The sequence below is a fragment of the Acyrthosiphon pisum genome, chromosome A2 (assembly GCF_005508785.2).
Source record: "Acyrthosiphon pisum isolate AL4f chromosome A2, pea_aphid_22Mar2018_4r6ur, whole genome shotgun sequence".
Classification (NCBI taxonomy): Eukaryota; Metazoa; Arthropoda; class Insecta; order Hemiptera; family Aphididae; genus Acyrthosiphon; species Acyrthosiphon pisum.
The window spans coordinates 104,784,082-104,784,833 of NC_042495.1; positions in this window are offsets into that span (position 1 = coordinate 104,784,082).

Here is a 752-nt window from a genome sequence, read left to right on the forward strand (position 1 = left end):
AAAGGACAATTATTATAGTTTTTAATTTTTTTTCTGAAATTATCATTAAGGTTGAAGACCCCAGTCTTAAAACGTATATGACAAGTGTGATATTCATATTCTAACAATTTCAAATCATTAACTTGATTATTAAATGGATTCTTTTTTATTAAAACCTTGTAATTAAGTGAACATTATACATTATGAAATAGTCAGGGAAATACAACATGTTTACCCACTACCCAGGATTTTGTTGGTACAAATATCTACACATTTCAAGCCACAAAACAAGTATAGGATACCCTTATTTTTCTGTTAAGATTATTGTAATAGGTAGGTATTTATTAAATTTCTATAATATTAAAGATCTTTAAAAATCCTTAATACTCAATACATGAAATTCCTAATTAACTAAATCACTAAATCTAAAAAATTAATATTAGGTAGGTAGGTACCTGGCTAATTACAACCAAGATTTTTTTTTTATGAGCTATAATTTACCATTTACATTTTTTTTTTGTTTTGATAAAATCAAACATTTGATTTATGTTGTTTTATATTTGAGATGAACTGGATACTATTATAAATCTTCTGATGGTTGTATTTACACATACATTTGCATACTCTAGGTATAACTATGCTTATTGTTTAATGATTATAGGACAAACATGAAAACAATTCCAACATCCCCAAAAATACTTCTATGTTGACAACCGTTTAGCTTAGATTATCCTACCTTATACCTACATAATATTATATTTTTTTTATGATTT